We start from the raw sequence: 21,681 nt of genomic DNA, 5'->3' as shown, positions 1-21,681 counted from the left end.
CTTTATTACTAAACCACTGAGACTACAGGTTTTCTCTAAGCGCAAAGCTCACATTCTTTTTCTTTTTTGAAGAACTCTCAGTGGCTTCAAAGAGAAGCTGCAGGGAAGAAAGTCTTTCTTTAGTTATTGGGAACTGGGGCAGAGACGCTTTTCAGCATTTAACAATACAGAGGAGAAAAAGAGATGATCGTAGTTCACTTTAAGTAGTGACTGATTGCAGGAGGGAAATTGCTACATCAAATTGGAGCTAGATGCTTTCAGGCCTTGCCTTCTACTATTCCCCTTTCTTTAACACATATAAGGGAAAAGAGATGTATTGCTGTCATTTTATTCTCTGTCATTATTTAATAGAGACATTCATTCAAGACAAGTGGGACTTTATTAGGTCAAAATAAGTAGAAATGTGAATCATCTGTTCTTCTGAAAAGCCTCCTTTTATGCTTACTCTGAATTAATGCAACAATCACTACCTTATGAGTACTGTTAAAATACCATTAGGGTCACAAATTTACTCATGGCTCTTATCTTCTTAGAGTTTCTAAGTAATGAGACCTAGGACTTCTGAAGAGAATATAAAGAGGAAGTGATTTTCTCTCTTCATGCACATGGGAAATGTTCAATAAATGTAGCTGTTATCATTGATATTATTAATATTTGTTTTTGTTTGCCCTCTCATACTCCTGTTGAGACCTGTGGAGCATACCATTGCCATCACAAAAACACACACGTGCACACAGGGAATCAATAACAATCACAAAAACTCACCCATTTGTATTTTTAAATTTTTTATTTTTATTTTCAGGTTTACAAAGCAATATAATCGTTAGACATTTACACCCCTCACAAAGTGATTGCCCCCCAATCTACTACCCCTCTGACATCTCATGTAGCTATTACAATACCATTAACTATATTCCCTACGTTGTACTCCACCTCCCATGTCTCTCTCTCTCTCTCTCTCTCTCTCTCTCTCTCTCTCTCTATATATATATATATATATATATATATATATATATAGTTATAGTTATAGTTATAGTTATAGTTATAGTTGACATTCAATATTCAACTTCAGCTTCAGGTGTACAGCACAGTGGTCACACATCTACACAGTCTATGAAGTGACCCCCCTAATAAGACAAGTACCCATCTGGCACCTTATATAATCTTTACAACATTATTGACTGTATTCCCCATACTATATTTCATATCCCAATGGCCATATTGCGAATACTTATTTGTACTTTCTAATCCCTTTACCATTCGCATTTACAATCTGAAAAATCCCACTTGAAAGACCTCACATTGACCCACTCACAGGAGGATTAAGGGGTGACACTATGTTAAAAGAGAAACGGAATGCCATTCCCATACCCCTAGCCTTAAGAACACAAGACTTAAAAAAAAAAGGGGGGGGGAGGGAAACTTTCTAATTGTTTCATATTTCCAGAGGAGTCTCTATAATGCAATGAAATAAGCAAGGAGTTTAGAGTCAAAGTGACCTGGGTTTGAATCTCAGCTCCCTGCTCTACTGGATCTAAGACCAATGAGTTTAATATAATTATCTGTACAATGGAGCAAGTAAGAACCTACGTTATAAAAATGTCTCCTGTCCCAAGTCATGTCTCACGACATAAAATTCATGACTATGGATTTGAGTCAAGACTCTGCTAAAATTTCCTTATAATTAAAAGTCAGGGGATCGGGCTTTTTCCATGGTACCTTATGGCTCTATAAAATTATGTTATGCAGGGATTCCTGAAATCCTCAGTTAGCACTTGGGAATTCACAACATTATGACACCAATCTATTTTGTTTGCTTTTAGTGTCCTCAGTGATTTTGCTTCTGTTTAATATCTTTGTAGGCAGCCAGAGCTCTACAGACTTAATATTGGCCTTTATAAAGTTCAGTGTCCTTACTCCATGAGTTAAGGAGCTAAGGTAAGGATTCAGCTAGAAGCTGATTACATATATTCTAACTCTATGCTTAAGAACTGGGGAATAAACACAGAATGGGTTTGCAGATCCTTTTGGAGACTGTCTCAGTTTGAAACTCATCTAATCCTATATGTTGAGCCTACGCGGCCCCTAATTTCTTAAGGTTAGTATTAGCTCTGAGAGGCAAATTTTGAAAAGTAAAACTAATACCAGCCTTTATCTTTACAGTACTGAGCATGCGTCACTATTTTAAACTAAACACCCTAGCAACACTTACCTAGGTTTCTGAAATTAGGCATTTTTAGAGTCATTAAATTGTATCTAAGTTTAAACAACAACAAAATGCAGGTGAAGACAAGAAGAAACAGACTCAGCATTTTAGCTCACAGGTAGACAATAAACTGTACCCCATCTGAGTATTTAGTCAAGGATTCCACAATTTACCGCAGGAGAGATGAGCAGGGTTATTCCTTCAAAAACACAAGTCAGTGCTGTGTTCAGGCTGTTACGCTTCTTGCCTCATGATTGTTGCTGTTACAACCGCAGGTGTCACGGAACATAATGTATGCCACATCCCCAGACTCTGCTTCCCACTCCCTGGTCCTCTCAATGACCCTTCCCAAGGTACCTGCCACTGGATATCCAAGAGAGTGCAATCTAGCACTTACTTTATTTTCAATAATGTGTCTCTTGGTTGTATTAAATACACAAGACAGGAAGGCAGTCCTAGCATTGCCTGCCAGGCACTCTAGATACTTACATGGCGTTCTAGAGTGGGCTGTCATTCTCAGCTTGTCAGGATGAGGACGTGTGACGAGCTAAAAATCTAAGGTATGTAAATTAAAGTGTGTTTAAGAGGAGAAGCAAAGGGGAAGTGAGGTGTGGGAGATCAATCACCATCAAGGAAAGCTAGCAGCCTCCATAAGCTGGAAAAGGGGTAGGTTCCCACCCAGCACCTCCAGCATGAGCAGGTCTGCCCGACACTTTTATTGGGGCCAGTGAGACTGATTTTGGACTCTGACCTCGGAGCTATAAGATAATAAAATTGTACTGTTTAAGACACTGCGGTTGTAGTAATATGTTATAGCAACAACAGGAAACTACTCTAATACCTGAGGATGTCTAGGTGTGAGACAGAGTTAAAAACAAACAAACAAAACAATCAGATATAGAAATCAAAATAGAGCTTCTGGGGGAAATTAACATCAACTTAAATAAAAGCAGGTAAAGGATAATAAAGTAGATAAGATAAATAACAAATATGTAGATTTAAATAAAGCCACAGAAGTTATAGATACAAAGTGTATAATGTTTAATGAAAACTTAACTTAGATGAGCTGAAAAGAGAAAATAGTGTCTACTGAGAGTTTCATTAGAGTTCTGTAAGACACCCAAAATATCTAACACTGGTGTGTGTGTGTGTGTGTGTGTGTGTGTGTGTGTGTGTGTGTGTGTTCCAGATTCAGGAAAGCAAATGTGCAATTAACAAGAATTCCAGAAAAAATGGAATTGATGGAGAAGAGAAAAATATATAATTAAAAAGGCAACAATTTCCCTGAACTAAAGAGAGATATGGGTCTGTGGTAATAAGAAAATTGAGTTGGAGATACAATTGATGACAAAAAAATGTATACTTAGAATTTCCCACATAATAATACTGAACAATAAGGAAGAAGACACAATTTCACTCTTTCCCAGGCAGAAAGAGTGATTCATTATAAATAAAAACAAATTGAATGATACAGTACTTCTCTTTTTAACACTGGGAAATAGAATTTGTGATAATTGCTAGGGACTACAAAGAGAATCAGGAGGTAAACTATAATCTTCTTCTTAGTCAAAGTATTATTTACTCGTCTAAATAAAATTTTTGTAGTTACCAGTATTTCAGATGATGCAACACCCAAATAACTCCACTGAGGAAATTACTCAAGAAAGGACACAAACACAAACCACATGCAATCCAGAGACGTATATAGAGGTTATGTTTGGAGGTTGAAAAACAATGCAAATGTCCTTCATTAACAGAACAAAACTTCTAGCTATAGAGGCATAAAAAGTTTACCAAATCCTTATCATAAAAAGAAATAAAACATTTGACAAAATTGCCAAAATAACCATTTCACAGCTCTGGAAAATTGCCAAAGACAGAGAACAAATAAATATTTTCATAGAATTAAATAAAACTACATTCAAACATTTAAATAAAAAATATAGTGCTAATTAAACACAAACAAATGGGAGCTCTCACAAGAGATAGAACCTGTAAAAGGAACCAAATGTAATTTCTGGAGTTGAAGAACACAATAGTAAAAATGAAAAAACAAAACAAAACTATATGCTTTTCTCTAAGATCAGCAAAAGGGCAAAGATGTGTGTTTTCACCTCTGATATTCAACACTATCCTGGAAGTAGGGGCCAGTGCAAACGGGGGAAAATAATAGAAGACATCCAGATTGGAAACAATGACATAAAACTGTATTAATTCATAAGTAACATGACCTCTAATGAAGAGTCCAAGGAATATATGTTTTAAGGAGTAAAATAATAATAAAACACTACTAGATCTAGTAAGTTAGTTTACCAAAGTCACAGGATACAAGATCAACATATACCAGTATCAAATGTATTTTTATAAACTAACAATGAACAACTGAAAAATAAAATTAAGAAAATAATTCCATTAAAATGTCATCAAAAGGAAGAAAATGGTTAGAATAAGTAACAAAAATAAAATACAACAAAATTAATCTGTACCTTGAAATTTTTTTTTAAAATCATTGCTGAAACAGATTGAGCTAAATAAATGGAGAGATAGATCATGTTAATGAATTGGAAAACTCACTATTGTAAAAATGGCAATTCTTCCAAACTTGTCTATACATTTGATGTAAATCCTGTAAAAATTATAGCAGCAATTTTCATAAAAATTGATGTTGATTCTACATTTTTAATAAAAATACAAAGACCTAGATTCTCCAAAACACTTTTGAAAATGAAGAAAATAGTTGGAGAACATAAAATGCCTGATATCAAAATTAAGAGTAACAGTACAGCAAACATGAAAATTTGATGTTTGTGTAAGAAGAAACGTAATTCAGTGAAAAAGAATAGAGTCCAGAAATAATTCCTCACATCTATTGTCAGTTGATTTTCTACAAGTTTCCAATGAAATGAGAGAAATGATAGCATTTTAAACAAACTCTTGTGGAACAGTGAGATAGATATTCATATGCAAAGCAAAAATAAATAAAGTTATATAGTGACCTAATATCATATACTAATAATAACTAAAAATGTATTGTAGAGCCACATGTAAGGATTAAAATTATAAAACTGCTTAAAGAAAACATAAGAAAAATTATTTTGACCTAGGGTTGCATATAGATTTCACATCTATGACTCTAAAGCATGACACATTAAAAAAAATAAACAGACAATAAAATTTGATAAACTGGACTTCATCAAAATTAAAATATTTTCTATCCAAAAGGTACAATTAAAATTTAAAAATAAGCCACAGACTGGAGAGAAAGATCTCCAACATATATAGTAGACAAAGCATTTTTTTACAGAAAATATATGGAACTCACTATTAAGCAGCATAATGACACAATAAATATGAACAAAGATTTGAAAAGACAGGTCTCACAAATGTTCAATAAACATATAAAAAATGCTTAATATCATTGATCAGTAGAAAAATGTCAATCAAAATCAAAATCAGGGTAAAAAGGATCTAATATTTGGTGATGGAAGGAGAACTGACTCTGGGTGGTGAACACAATAGGATTTATAGGTGATGTGTTACAGAATTGTACACATGAAATCTATGTAACTTTACTAACAATTGCCACCCCAATAAACTTCAATTAAAAAAAATCACATTCCACTATACTCCCACTGGAATGGCTACAATCGAATGACAATACCAAATGTTAGTGTTGGAGTAGGGAAAGATTTCTTTAAAAGAATGCAAAAAGCACAAACCTTAGTATACAAGAAAAAGTATGGTGAATTGGATTTTGCCAAATTACAAACTTTACCTCATTTGAATATACTGGTAAGAAAATAAATAGGCATGCCTGGGAAAAATTTTGTAGACAACGCCTACAACTGAAAAATGAAAAGACAACCGAAAAAAATGGGGAAAGTTTAGAACAGGTAGTTTACCCACCAACAAGCAAATATTTGAAAATAACAAGGAACAAGTTTACATTCCATGTATTACTATAAATTAAAACCATACCCACTAAAAGGTATAAAATCAAAGTGACTTAAAACGTTTGAGATAAGAAGCTAACAGAAATTGCTGGTAGCATAAAGCAGTGAAACTGTTTCAGAAAATTTCTCTTTTTGTAAAATCTTAAACATTTCTATTTTTTATCTAGCGATTTCATCCTTAGTTACTTATTCAAGACCAATAAAACCTATGCCCACAAAATGTCTTCTATGACCAGCTTTGTTCCTAACAACAATCCCCCTCTGGAAACAGCCCAGATGTCTATCAACAGAAGGATCAAGGAATCAATTGTAATATAATAGCACAATATAGTATCATTCAGCAATGAAAGAGAATAATACACAACAACACTGTAAATTTAAAAATACTTTTCTGAGTGAAAAAAGGCAGAAAAAATTGTTTATGGTTAAATTTAGATGAAATTCTAGAATAAGAATACCTAGCCTAGGATGACAGAGATATCAGTGGATGAATATGATAGCAAAGAGAATATAAGAATAAAATGTACATTATTAAAATAGCTCATGAATATAGGCGAAAAATCCTATACAGAAAGAAAATAAAGAGCTAGCAATCCATTAAAAAATAATGCAGTATTCCCATGCTGGGTTTATTTCAGTAATGCAGCATAAAAGCTTTATTTAAATGACAAAACCAATTGAAGAGCATTCACCATATGACAGATTAATAGAAAAGTACCATAGTTGTCTCAATAAATACCAAAAATACCATGTGACACAAGTAAGCATTCATTAACATATGTTTTTTTAATTAGCTAAAAGGAATGAAAAGACACTTTTTCAACATTGAAAAAGAGCACTTTTTTTTAAATTAAAGTTTATTGGGGTGACAATGGTTAGTAAAGTCCCATGGGTTTCATGTGTACAATTCTATAATACATCATCTATATATCACATTGTGTGTTTGTGGGGACAGAGCCCCAGAGAGCAGTTTCCAGGCTCTCGGCCTCACATGGAAAGGTGCTGACTCAGATAGTAAATGGCCATCAACTGTGATTGGATGGCCATCAGCTGTGGCTAGTTGGCTGTCAGCTGTAACCAGTGAGCCATCAGGCACTAATATAACTGCCGTGGCTACACTAGCAGAAAATGGGGACTAGCAAGAAGATGGTGGCTGAGCCTGCAAGCTGCAGAGTGTGGATTGCGGATTGCAGCTAGCAAGTGGAGAGTTGGTCATTTGTCAGGAAAGTGGACAGTAGGTCCCACGTCGTGTGAATCCAGCCTCCAGTGAGACTATAGTGGTATGACTCCCCTACCTATGGCTCCGTGGGTGTTCCTTTTCGGCTTTACCGTATCCTGCGTTCTTATGTGGGGAGTGGGACCAGAGACCCCGCAGGCCGCCCGCACAATAAATGGTGCAGCGAGCAGGATCTCCTGCACAACAGTGTTCACCACCTGGAGTCAGTTCTCCTTCCATCACCATATATTTGATCCCTTTACCCTCATCTACCACTACCCTCCCCCTTTACACTCTGGTAACCACTAAACTATTGTCTGTATCTATGAATTTTTGTTTCTAAAAAAGAACATGTAAAATATATATATATATATATATATATATATATATATATATATATATATATATATAAACATTTCCTTTGATTCTGGGAATAAAATAATATTTATTATCACTGTGGGAGGCAGAGTAATGCCCCTTCAAAAACATCCATTCTCTGACTTCCAGAACCTTTGAATATGTTGCTTTATGTGGCAAGTGGTACTTAGCAGAACTGGTTAAATTTAAGAAACTTGAGATGGGGAGATTATTCTATATTTCATTGGTGAACCCAAACGAATCACACAAGTCCTGCAAACTAGAAGAGGAAGAAGGCAGGGGAATGAGCCAGAGAGACACAATATTGCAGCTAGACCGGCCCTTACTGGCTATAAGATGAAGGGAGGGGCCATTAATCAAGGAATGTAGAACACTCTAGAAGCTGGAAATATTTTACAACCTGTAGGGAGATGGGAACTTCACTTCTACAACCACAAGAAATTTAATTCTCTCAACAGCCCAAACAAGCAAGGATATGAATACCTCCCTAGAGATTCCAAAAAGGAACAGTCTTCCAAAACCTTCATTTTAGCCCAGTGAGATCTGTATTGCACCTCTGACTTACAGAAATAAAAGATACTACATTTGTGCTGTTTTAAGCCACTAAATGTTTGGTGACTTGTTAAAGCAGCAATAGAAAACTAATGTAATCACTGAATTTATTCACCATCATTGAAAAGATATATAATCATATATAAACTCCAAATGAATTTAAAAATAATTTATTAATTTTAGTATGAGAACTTAACATTTTGCTAGATTCAAAAACAACATCAATGATTATTGAACTCTGACATTTAAAGAACCTGCAAGACAACTCTTCTTCACAGCAAGGAAAACAATGAACAAACTGCAGAGTAATAACTTGCATTATATCTATCAGAGAACTGGGTCACAGGGAATGTTAACATTCCAAAATCTGAAGAGAAAGACCAAAACAGAGGATCTTGGCTGAGATGAGTTTACCTGAAGCAAATGCCACTGGAGCCATAAACTGGTAAGAACACATAAACAGTAATTTTGATGAATTGCTTGACACTGAATATAGACTAGCTTGAGAGTAAAAAAGTTCCAGGGGTCCCATATTTGCAGGGTCCCTACACGTCCAGGAACCACAGCAGGTTCTTATAGTAAAGTTCCAGAAAAAAATCTCATTTTATCTCATGCAGGTGAAGGAAAAACATAACAATTGTACAATATGTCTAAAGTATTCCCCATAATAATTGTCTCTTCTGCAGTGGAAACTACTTTACCAGAGCCTTATTTATCTGGGGAAGGACAACTAGCCAACTGTGTCCCCTGTCCCCAGCCTTCCTGTCTCACTTAAAGGAAGAAATGAAATCTAAAGATCACTTATGAAGGACACAGTTGAGGGACTCAGGGTCACTAAAATGCTGAGGCTTAATCATAAGATTATAGACGGCTTCCCCTCGCCAACCCTTTACTACAATGTCAGGGGGTACCAGTATAACAGTGGATTTGAACTAAAAGAGCTACAAAGCAAAGACTCGATTTCAGAAAGAGTTAGGGAAACCCAGAAACAACAGGAGAGAGAGAGAAAAAAAAAAAAAGGAAATTACAGGAAATGGAAGTCTTTTGCACTTAGAACTACAGCAAACATTAAATACAGCCCAATTTCTAGCCGTATTATAATAAAATCTCATGCTAAAGGCCTATTTATATTGGATCCAATTACCCAATTCATCACATCTACCTCTCAACAAACATTTCAAGGCAGCTAAAGGCAAAGAAACAGTCTGAAGAGACAAAGTGGGTTTCAGAATGAGACTCAGATAGGATACAGACATTGGAATTATCAAGCAGGAAATTTTAAATGCTGTAAGTAATGATAAAAATTGTGATGGAAAAGTTGACAACAGACAAGAACAGAGGGATAATGTAAACAGAAAAATGGAAATGCTAGAAATCAAACTGCAATAGATATAAAGAAAGTTGTTTGTAGGCTCATCCTTAAACTGGACACAGGCAAGGAAATAATCAGTAAGCTTGAAGATATGTCAATACAAATGTCACAAATGGACTTGCAAAAAGAAAAAAAAGCGAAAATAAAAACAGAACAAAACATCCAGGAACCATTGGATAATTATAAGATATGTGATTTACATGTAATGAGAATACCAAAAGAAGAGGACGGAAACAGAAGACATATTTGAAGTAATAAATGGCTGAAAAGTTTTAGAATTAATGACAGATACTAACCACAGATCCAGAAGCTCATAAAATACTAAGCAGAATAAATACCAAAAATATACAACTAGTTATATCATATTCAAACTTCAGGAAACCAATGATAAACAGAAAATAATGAAAAAAAGTCAGAGGTGTCGTGGGAAGGAGAAACACCACCCCTATAGAGGAACAAGGACGAGAGTTACATAAGACTTCTTCTCAGTAACCATGTGAGCAAGAAAGTTGAATAAAATATTTTAGTGTTGAGAGAAAAATAAAACAGAATTTTACATCCAGAAAAAGTTAAAAATTATTCTTCAAAAGTCAAAGAGAAATACTTTCATAGTCAATCAAGAGAATTTGTGCCCAGACCAAAGAAACAATAACAAATCCCTATAACTAATAAGCAATAATAATAAGATTGCAGATACAAGGTTAATACTCAAAAGTCAACTGCTTTCCTGTATACCACCAATGAAAATGTGTAATATAAATTAAAAACACAATGCCATACACACACACACACACACACACACACACACACACACACCACTTAGGTAAGTGTATATCAAACTAGGTACACCTGTCCCCTAGTGCTTGGTTTCTAATAACATTCTAAAAAGTCATCAGGGTTCCTAAAAAAATAAAGAAAAAAAAAGACTGTAGAAAGAAATATATAAGATGATCCCGGAATACTTATAGTGCCATTACGGAAGGAAATACTACTAAGAAGAAAAATAAAGTAAACATGTCTACAAAATGGGTATATGTCAACATGCTATAGGAGTCAATTGAAAGAGCTCCTCCCAATGGCCAAAGATGGAACAAGTTGAGCAAAAATAAATAAATAAAGTAGTATTGGATTAAAACCTAAAGTATAAAATAAATATCCATGATGCTATACTAAAATAAATAAATACATACATACATGCATACATACATACATACATAAAAAATAAATGAGAGAAGAGAACAGATCTATCACGGAAGTGAGTTCCAAATAATTTACGTAGATACTCTGGTCTGTAGGAGGTGGACCATGACTCCCCACTTATTAAGTGTCAGCTATACTTAAGGAGCATAGGAAGTCTTCCTTCCAAAAAGTACAGTATGAAAGGAGGGCAGGTAAGCTTACAGTGGATAAACGTAATCCACACTACTTTGATAAGGTTATCAAGGTTAATATCAGTAGTCTGAAATCATGTAGATAGTGTGTACCCTTGAGATGTGATGAAAGTGGCACCTAATCCCTGGAATCTTTCTTCTCATAACTAGTAACCCCAGTCTAATAATGAGAAAAATGTCAGACATATTGCAATAGAAGGACACCCTACAACATATCTGACAAATTATTCTTCACAAATGTCAGTCATCAAAAATATGGAGTTTGAAAAAATGTCACAGCCACGAAAAGCCTAAAGGTACATGACAATTTAATGTGATGTGTAATGAATGGGATGCTGGAACAGAAAATGGTAGAAAATAAGAAAACCTGAATAAAATCAACTTCAGTTGGTAACAATGTATTAACATTAGATCATTAATTGTTACAAATGTCTACCATACTTTTCTAAAGTTTTATACTTGTTGTGGTAGAAACATTGTGGGCTCAAGAAATGTTGCGTCCTGCACAACACAAGCAGTGGGAAAGCGAGGGAGGCGGCAGAGGCTAAATTCTATTATAGAATTAAAGAGACCAGAGACACTGAATGCAGAGAAACCACAGAGGACCAAGGGACTCACAGCCTCAAGAGACTGGAGCCCCGAATCGGGTCGTTGTGGGTATTTATTGCTTTTTTACAATAGGCATCACATGATTCTGAGCAGGGTCTGTAAAACTCTTACACCACTAATACAATCAGCATGTTCCCAATATCCAATCATATTGTCCCAAAGCAACCTGTGCATGCCGTCCCCGCATGACCAAGGTGCGGTGTGTACAACCCCTGGGGGAGCAGGTCTCTCAAGGTAATTATCCCATGAGCTAAGCGGGAGCGAGGCAGTTTCGCTCAATTAACGTTCCTTAGCACAATAGGGTGCTGGACATTTGCAGCATGCGTCAGCAGCTTCCAGAAAACATTGGAGGAGGGGCATCCCTTCCTAGTTTCAGAGGCTAACTCATGGGGGTCCCTGGGGTCCCGTCTGGCTTAAGTCGTCCCTCCCTTGAGGAAACTTACTCGTCTTTGACCGCAGACCCAGCATACTGGGACCAAGAGAGGAGACCTATAAAACTCAACCCCTAAGAGGGACAAACCCGCAACCCTCTTTCCCTAAGGAAAGGATGGTAGGGACAGGCGGCTAGGCTGCTGTGTGACAACATCTCCCCCTTTTTGTTTTTGTAATGTGAGAAAAACAGACCGTGCCGTTTCTTCATTCAATGCCTTTCGGAGGGAGGCATGTCCGCATCCGAAGACTAAACAAAACAAACAGAATACAATAATCAGTGTTACAATAACACCAATAAACCCACCACCCAAGTTTTTTATCCATTTAACCGGATTCAAGGAGGACAATCCATCCGCAGCAGCTGACAAAACATCTTCTCCGGGTAAAAGTTGAAGCTTAGCACTAGACATTTGATCAACCTCTTGTTGTAATTGTACAATATTTACAGTGAGATTAGGCATGTGCCCCAAAAGATGAGCACGAACATCATTCCAAGGAGTACGAGTTTGATTATAATCAAAAGGGGTTACACAATAAGTGGTTACATTCCAATCACATTTAAGAGAAATCATAGTACGTAAATTTTCTAACTGATCACCAAGAGAAACTACTGTTGTTTCTAAATCTACTAATCTGACATTAATTTCTTCATCTATCTTAACCTGTTGATTCCAAGTTTTACTAGCATTTTCATGCCATTGTTGTACAAATTCAGTAGTTTGAACAGTCTGGTGTAAAGCGACACCAGAAACAGCAGCAACCGTGGTTACAGCAATTATTCCCATTATAGCAGCAATTAACAATCCAATAAACCTTTTTGCTCGATGAACAATCTTATGAAGCAATTGAAGAACAATATGAACAGTAGGAGATCCCTCCCACACTCTAGGGGCTCGGACAGGAATCCATAGACCCCGTCTTTTTCTTAAAATCATAATTTTATCTTCTGAGGAATTATAAATGGAGGAATCTATACAAGTATACAAACGACAATGAAAACATTCAACAAGGCTAAGGGAATTTTCTATAGTAAATTTTCCAATCAGGAAAACATAAGGCAATTTAAGGCAAGCTTGTAAATTAAGCTTTTGAGATTTTATAAAATTAAAGGTGTACTGTCTATTATTATCCTTGGTTAAATTTCCATTCCAAATGCCAATAGGCGCTAAAGCCAAGGCCACCTTCCACAAGGTCTTTTGCACTGGACCCCTAATGGGAGTAATCATTTTTAACTGAGGTGGGGCCAAAACTTTGTCTATCCAATAAATGGACAGATCATAAGGAGATTTAACTATTTTTGGAAATTTTCCTAACACTAATTTGTCTTTAAGAGACTGGGGCTCAGAGCACCTTCCTGAAGAGCAGGTGTGCATAGCGATCCCAAAAGGTCCCCAGTCAACAATTGTGCCTATGGAATTTCGAGCTAGCACTCTATCAAAACTTCCTCTACATTCTTCCCAATGAATACGGGAATGATTGGCTGCCCACTTCTCCTGAGGACAAGTAGAAATGGGAGGAGGATACAGATGGGTACTCAACCCTTCAGTCTGAAATCCTTTTCCTGAAAGCATGAACAAGTCCCTATAGGACTCAGTCCCTTCACCCTTAGGGGTGACCCACACTTGATCCTTTACCGGAATACAAGGAGGGACAGGACCAATGCAAAGAGGAGGATAAACAAATCCTAAGGCAGTTGTTTTGGTGAGATTAAATTCTCTGCCTTCTTCATTAGGAAATTCTGGACCTCTCTGATCCTCTGGTCCTGGGAACCAGGAGCTATCATTTATATAAATCAGAGGAGGCGCATCATTCCAAGTTACAGGTGTCAGCAATGGAGGATTGGGAACATAAGCCCAATATGTGAAGTTTTCTGCTTTAACACCCATGGGAAGGAAACTTACAGCCATGAGAATAGCCATCATGGAGATAAGCATGTTGGAGGCTGTTCTCGGCATTCCTAACACTATAAGATTTCTCTCTGCCTCTCGGGACAATTTCTTAATCTGCTTCCAAGTAGGCAGCGGGTTGCGTTTAGGAGGAGCTCTAAGAATCCGGATGCGTGGAACCCTCGGCTGCGATGTCTCAGATGATGAAGATGCCTCACTGGGAGGAGATGCCGGCGGCGGATACGTCTGGCCTGATGGACATCTCGGCTGCGGAACCACCACAGGGGCTGGAGGAGCCGGGGAGGTCGGAGCCTGATGACGGGGGCCCATGAAGCGATTCATCCACCGGTAGGGGTCGCTCGGTGCCACGCATCGGTAGGTCGCGTACACCTGAGTCATCGGTGGAGATCCCATCCGGCGAGTGATGATCACATTCGGCGGAGGAACAGCATCCGAGGTTTGGACCAGCGTGCTGATTGTCATGTTCTGCGAGGGATCGGATTCCATGATAAGGCTTAATGCACCGGCTTGGCACCCACAGAGGACGTTCTTTTGATCCTGGAGAAATACAAGCATAACCTCGTCCCCATGTTAACAGAGTCCCTAAATGCCATTGATTAGTCTGGATATCCTTCCACCAAATGGGCACATCTTCCAAAGCCTTAGGGCTATGGAGATTATTAAAATGTCTTTCTGCAGCTGTGTGTCCAAGATGAGGCTCCATATTATTAGAGCCAGAAAAATTTAAAAAATTCAAAGTGAACATAGCTTTGGCTAATTGCACCTGCGGAGGATCCTTGTCTCCCCCTTTTTGTTTTTGTAATTGTTTCTTTAAAGTATAATTAGCTCGCTTTACAATGGCTTGACCTTTAGGATTATAAGGAATTTCAGTGGTATGGTGAATATTCCACTGTTCACAAAATTTGGTAAATTTATTGCTAGTATAAGCAGGACCGTTATCTGTTTTAATGGCTTTGGGAAGTCCCATAACAGAAAAACAAATTAACAAGTGTCTGCAAGTGTGTCTTGTAGTTTCACCACTCTGAGCGGTTGCAGTGATATATCCAGAAGATGTGTCAATTGTGACATGTACAAATGACAATTTCCCAAATGAAGCAACATGGGTTATATCCATCTGTCAAATATCATTGGGTACTAAACCTCGGGGATTAACCCCTTCTGGGCATTTTTGAGGAGCATTAAGAATCTGACAAGTTGGGCAAGTTTGAACAATATGTTTGGCCTGTTTACAGGTAATTGGGAACCGAGCCCGAAGACCTGTAGCATTGGTATGAGTCAAAGAATGGAATTTGGTTGCCTCGGTAACTAATACATTAGCAACCAAAGAATCAGCAATGGCATTGCCACGCGTCAAAGATCCCGGGAGGGGAGTATGAGCGCGTATATGAGTGATGAAAAATGGATGTTGTCTATTTTTAACTACTTGTTGGAGTTGATTAAAAAGAAACTGGAGAGACGGATTAGAGTTGTTAGACAGAAGCGCCGTCTCTATGTTTTGTATTGTATGTACAACATAAGCAGAATCAGAGACAATATTCAAAGGCTCACCACACTCCCGCAGAGCAGTTAAAACTGCAACTAATTTTGTTCTCTGGGCTGAGGTACAATTAGTCTGAATAACCTGTTGGTCAACTTTACTAACAATAGCAGCTTTGCCATTACTGGACCCATCAGTAAAAACTGTCCTCCCTTGGGAAATAGGAACTGAACTTAACCTTTTTGGGAGAATCCAACTAGTTTTTAATAGAAACTGAAACAATTTATGTTTAGGATAGTGGTTATCAATTATGTCGAAATATCCACAAACAGCAATTTGCCAAACTTCAGAATGAATATTTAAATGATTTATTTGTTGTTTTTTAAAGGGAACTATTATCTTATTGGCTTCTATTCCATTTAAATGAAGAACTCTGGTTCGAGCTCGAGAAACAAGTTCTGAAATTAACTCTAAGTATGTTGGAAGAGATTTAACAAAATTATTAGGCAGAAACAACCACTCCACAAGGTCATTTTGTTGGACAATAACTGTGGTTGGTGAATGAGGAGTGGGAAAAATTAAAATTTGTAAGGGTTGAGAGGGATCTATGCGCTGAACCTGAGCTTCTTGAATTTTTTTTTTTACTAATTCCAACTCTTGACAAGCCTGAGGGGTTAAAGTACGGGGACTATTTAATTGAGAAGGACCCCGTAAAAGACTAAACAAATTATTTAACGCATAAGTTGGGATTCCCAGAGTGGGACGTAACCAATTAATATCTCCCAACAATTTTTGTAAATCATTTAAAGTGGAAATTTGATCTCTTTTGATCTGTACCTTTTGAGGTTTAATCGTTTGTCTGTCCAAGATAGCTCCCAAATATTTGATGGGAGTTGTAGTTTGAATTTTATCAGGAGCAATGCAGAGTCCTGCCATCTCAAGTTGCTCTTGCAACAGTTTGAAACAATCTGCAAGGACTTCTGGGGAAGACGCAGCACAGAGAATGTCATCCATATAATGAATGATATAACAGGCTGGAAATTTCTCTCTGACCGGAGCAACAGCTCTAGCCACATAAAATTGACAAATGGTAGGGCTATTTAGCATTCCCTGAGGGAGTACTTTCCACTGATACCTCTTGATTGGTTCTTTATTATTTAAAGACGGTATTGAAAATGCGAATTTAGGGCAATCCTCAGGATGTAAAGGAATTGAATAAAAGCAATCTTGTAGGTCTATGACCACCAATGGCCAATTTTTTGGAATCATGGATGGCTGAGGAAGGCCAGGTTGAAGTGGACCCATGGGTTCAATTAAAGAATTAACTACTCTTAAATCTGTGAGCATTTTCCATTTTTCTGATCTTTTCTTTATAACAAATACTGGGGAATTCCATGGACTAGTGGAAGACTCTATATGATCTTGTTCTAATTGAATCTGTACCATTTTCATTAATGCCTCTAATTTCTCCTTAGAAAGGGGCCACTGTTTAATCCAATGAGGCTTATTATCTATCCATTTAAGAGCTAAAGGAGTTTTTAGCTCAGCGACAGCGGCCCCTAACAAAAAGGCTGTTGATCTTGTGAATGAAATCCTATCCCTTCTCTGCCCACCTGTAATGTAGGTTGGAGAGGTTGTGTAATGCCCTGATTAAATTTGCCTAAACCTTGTCCTGGTAGATACCCCATCTGTTTCATCATTTGTTGACTTTGAGGGCTATACTGTCTTGGGGGAATAACAATTTTTGCTCTCCATTGAGAAAGTAAATCTCTACCCCATAAACTTATTGGAATATCAGCAACATATGGCTGCAAAAATCCTTTTTGTCCTTCTGGCCCAAGGCAAGGAAGGATATGGGTGCTTTGAAGCAATTTTGAAATTTTTCCTACTCCAACAACATTTATGTCGGCTTGTTGGGTAGGCCAATTTGCGGGCCAATCTTGAGAGCAAATGATGGAGACGTCTGCACCTGTGTCCATAAGTCCTAAAAATTTTCTGTCTTGAAGGCTAATGTGGCATAAAGGACGAATGCTAGAAATTTTTTCTGCCAGGAATGTTTCTGCTAAACCTGTACTTTCAAATCCCCCTGTTTTTTTTTGAGTTCCTCGTAAATTGGGTGGAATATATGGAATTAAGAGAAGCTGAGCAACTTTTTCTCCCTTTTTTGCTGACCATGGAACTGAAGAAGACATAACAATTTGAATTTTTCCTTTAAAATCTGGGTCTATTATTTCGGTGTGGACAGTAACTCCTTTTGATGTTAAGCTGGAACGACCAAGGAGGAGTCCAACCGTATTTTTGGGAATTGGTCCAACAATGCCTGTAGGCACCCGGAGAGGTGTTTCCCCTGGGAGTAATAAAATATTTTGAGCAGTACAAACATCTACTGCAGCACTTTCTTCAGTGGCAGAAGTTAATTGCTCAATGGATAGTTTTGAGGGGGCGGCACCGTGTGATAATTCTGTGGTGCCGCTGGGTTGGCAAACATCCCCAGTTGAGGGATTGTCTGACCCACAAATGCCCCGGTTGTTGTCTGGGCCTGGGGCTGGCCCAGCTTCCCGTTTCCCTGAAGCAAAGTGCCGTCTTTATGATATTTAGATCTGCAAGCGGAGGCCCAATGATTTCCTTTCTGACAGCGTGGACACAATCCAGGCTGTTTTGTACCTTGAAAAGGTGTGGGCTGAGGAGGTTGAGGGTTGTTTTTACTTTTAACCCTGCAATTTCTTTTAGTATGTCCTGTTTTTCCACAATTATGGCAAGTGCCAGAAAACTTATCCCTTTTTTGAAAAGCTCCGGTAATTGCATTAGCCAATAGTGCTGCCTTATGATCCTCAGTCCCTACTTCTTGGCACAAGCGCAAATACCCCATTGCATCTGTCTTTTTTTTTTGTGCCCCTATGGCTCTTTGACAATCTTTATTAGCATTTTCATATGCCATAATCTGAAGGATCACATCTGCAGCTACAGGATTAGTAATTTGTTTTTTAATGGCTTCCTGGAGTCGAGCCAGGAAATCAGAATAAGGCTCCTGAGATCCTTGAAGAACTTTTTGAAAGGAGGAATGAGTCTTTCCTTCTACTTCAATCTTTTCCCATGCAGCAAGGCAAATTTGTTTAAGTTGCTCTATAGCAACTCCTTGCATATCTAATTGATTACGGGTTGGTGCCCAGTGGCCTTTGCCAACAAGCTGATCAGCAGTAATATTAATGTTAAGAGCTTGGTTTTGTCTTTCTTTATTCTCAGCCCCTTCAATCCACCAAGTTTTAAACTGCAAGAATTGTGCAGGAGTAAGGCAAGTTTGAGCTAAGGCCTGCCAGTCTGCTGGAATCATTCTGTGGCCATCAGCAATACCTCTAACAAGGCCAACAGTATAGGGAGAAGTAGTCCCAAACTGTAATACTGCCTGTTTTAACTCTTTAAGCAATTTAAAAGGAAAAGGCTCATACACTGCCTCATGGATTCCATCTGGGTTATTTTGACCAGGGGCTTCAATTTGTCTGAAAATCACTGGAAAATTAAGAGCATCCACATCTCCAGCCATTTTTGCCTGATGTATACCCTGCTCTAAGGCTGACAATTTGAAGCTGAATTGTTTAGCTGTTATTGCTGGAGGCTTTTGAGCAAACGGATTGTTCTGAATAAATGGATTATTGGTATTACAGCAAGTCTTAGGCTGTTGCCACATCTGATCAGCACATGGAGGTGGTGGAGGCCAGAACGGAGGGGGAAACTCCTCCTGGAAACATTCCTCGAGATCAGGATAAAGATTTCGAGGGACTATAGTGGAATTAGACTCTGACCCCTCATCTTCTCTTTCCTTTTTAGTTCTCTTTGGTGAATCTCTCTTACCTTCCCTATCTTCCCTTTCCTCTTCAGAGTCTGTCTGTAGTGGTTCTAGAACTGACCGAACTAGTTCAAAAGTCTCCCAGATCGAACTTGGAAACGAAGTTCCGTTGGCGTGGAGATCACGGAGATCTTGACCAACTGCTTCCCATTTATCTAAGTCTAAGGTTCCCAGGGTAGGAAACCAAGAGCAATGGACCTCAATTACTTTGAGAAGTTCTTCCAACCTCTTTTCTGAGGCCCTATGTTGTCCTTTTTTAAGCAACTGCTTCAGCAGGCAAATATAAGGTCTATACTTACTTTCTGAATTTCCCATTTTTTCTTTCTCACAAGAAGGATACAAGAAGGAAAAGAAAAGAAACTTTCACTCAATATCCACTCTGATGCTCGGCCGGCCGTTCCCCTCGCGGGAACTTAGCACCTGTCTTGGCTAAGGCTCAACCGTATAAATCCCGGTCCAGGTTGGGGAAACCCCCAAGTCGCCGTTATGCCATATGACAGAGTGACGGAACCGCGGTGACGAGCCCACTCAAGCCCCGTAATCACGAAGATCGTGGGACCATAACCATACACACACACTCCCACGCACTGTCACTCAAAGATAGATTGAAAAGTATTTAATTACTTCCTCTGAATAACCTTGGTTTAATACTCTGAGTCCATAAAACTACCCCCTTACCAGGTAGCTGTCGCGCGACGGATGCTCAGAGGCCCCTCAACCGTATCTGCAGACCATACAACTCTTAGTTGTTCTTCTCTCCTCGAGCCCCACGTTGGGCGCCAGATGTTGCGTCCTGCACAACACAAGCAGTGGGAAAGCGAGGGAGGCGGCAGAGGCTAAATTCTATTATAGAATTAAAGAGACCAGAGACACTGAATGCAGAGAAACCACAGAGGACCAAGGGACTCACAGCCTCAAGAGACTGGAGCCCCGAATCGGGTCGTTGTGGGTATTTATTGCTTTTTTACAATAGGCATCACATGATTCTGAGCAGGGTCTGTAAAACTCTTACACCACTAATACAATCAGCATGTTCCCAATATCCAATCATATTGTCCCAAAGCAACCTGTGCATGCCGTCCCCGCATGACCAAGGTGCGGTGTGTACAACCCCTGGGGGAGCAGGTCTCTCAAGGTAATTATCCCATGAGCTAAGCGGGAGCGAGGCAGTTTCGCTCAATTAACGTTCCTTAGCACAATAGGGTGCTGGACATTTGCAGCATGCGTCAGCAGCTTCCAGAAAACATTGGAGGAGGGGCATCCCTTCCTAGTTTCAGAGGCTAACTCATGGGGGTCCCTGGGGTCCCGTCTGGCTTAAGTCGTCCCTCCCTTGAGGAAACTTACTCGTCTTTGACCGCAGACCCAGCATACTGGGACCAAGAGAGGAGACCTATAAAACTCAACCCCTAAGAGGGACAAACCCGCAACCCTCTTTCCCTAAGGAAAGGATGGTAGGGACAGGCGGCTAGGCTGCTGTGTGACAACAAAGAAATATGTAGGAACTTTCTGTACCATTTGCTCAATTTCTCTATAAATCTAAAACTCTTCTAAAAATGAAGTATATTCATAAATAGATCAATATCCTCAAATCAATCTATATTCAATAACAAAAATGTTCATAAAATGGAATAAAATAATGCTATTTCCATTAGCTTCCAATGCATAAAACATCTACCAATAAATCTATCAAAAAGTATTATATTGCTACATGTAAAAAAATTGAGATTTTTTTAAAGGAAATATTTGTAAGGAACTATATGGAATATATAGATTAGGTAACTTTATAAAATAAAAATGTTGAGTTTCACCAAGTTGTTACATGAATTCAGTGAAAGTTTGATTAAAAATAAAGGCCAACAGAGGCATGACGTTTGTATATGCATGTTTATGTGTTTTCCATTTCACCAGATAATGCTCTAATTTTGTGATGGTCCAAGGACCAAAAATGGACATGACAAAATGTGAAGATGTGCCTTAACAGAATAAAAGATAATTATTAAGCTCCAGTACTTAAGAAGGTAAGATACTGACACGAGAATAGAAGCATAAAACCTATGAAACAACAGGGAGACCAGAAACTAAGCTCTGAATTTTAGCATTGTAGACAGAGCAGGAGGAAAAAATGGACATTTCAGTGACTCATGCTGGAAAACAGATATTTGTGTTTAAAAATAAAATGAAATTCAAGTGCCTCACACAAAAATCCTTATGCATAAATTTTCAAAACAAACTAGCTGGGTTATAAGACCTATGTGTAAAAGTCAAATTTGAACAATTAGAGAAGAAAAAGCCCATACAGCAAAAAAGTAAGCAGCACAATTGTAGGAGAGATCTACAACATAAT

At 38.1% G+C, this 21,681-nt stretch overlaps 1 pseudogene; it reads right to left on the bottom strand.

Annotated features, from left to right (window-relative positions):
* Window positions 1-11,653: 11,653 nt before the first annotated feature.
* Window positions 11,654-20,819, bottom strand: LOC148754841 (endogenous retrovirus group K member 18 Env polyprotein pseudogene; annotated as a pseudogene).
* Between the last annotated feature and the right edge of the window lie 862 nt (window positions 20,820-21,681).

This window comes from Rhinolophus sinicus, chromosome 17 (genome assembly GCF_057876585.1).
Source record: "Rhinolophus sinicus isolate RSI-liver-muscle chromosome 17, RSI-T2T, whole genome shotgun sequence".
NCBI lineage: Eukaryota > Metazoa > Chordata > Mammalia > Chiroptera > Rhinolophidae > Rhinolophus > Rhinolophus sinicus.
This window is presented reverse-complemented; position numbering and strand designations above follow the sequence as displayed.